We start from the raw sequence: 529 nt of genomic DNA, 5'->3' as shown, positions 1-529 counted from the left end.
CAGGTTGGTGACAGCAGAGCATTAAAGCAAGCGTAGGCCCTCTGAGCGTGGGGCCCTGGGCGCTGCAGGTTGGACACCCTGGAAGCTGGCCCCGCAGGAGTCCTGTCTCTGCTGTTGCCTGGTTGGGTTATCTGTTCTGTCCCTTCTCTGGGCCTCAGTTTCCCCATCTGTAAACCAGAGGTTGGTGCATGAGGTTTCTGGGTTCTCAGCTCTGTGAGGCCGTGGTGGTGGGACCCTGGGCTCAAATGCAGGGCTCAGCTCAGCTGTCCCCGGGGGAGCCTGCCCTGAGCTCCTGCAGGAGGCAACCAATCGATGTGGGCTTGCCCAGGCCCCCCGGTTTCGGGCCCCACAGCACCCCAACTTCTCCCTTTGTAACAACGTGTCATCCTGGCAATAATGTTTGCCTTTACAGTAACTTTCCCTTTTTTCTTGCGAATTTTCCTTACCTTTGATGATGCAATGAATACACAGCTCTAGTCTCATAATAAAATAAATACACAACTAATATCACAACTGCAATCTAAGTTTT

This window comes from Myotis davidii, unplaced genomic scaffold (assembly GCF_000327345.1).
Source record: "Myotis davidii unplaced genomic scaffold, ASM32734v1 scaffold428, whole genome shotgun sequence".
Lineage (NCBI taxonomy): Eukaryota > Metazoa > Chordata > Mammalia > Chiroptera > Vespertilionidae > Myotis > Myotis davidii.
Note: the sequence above shows the minus strand (reverse complement) of the source record.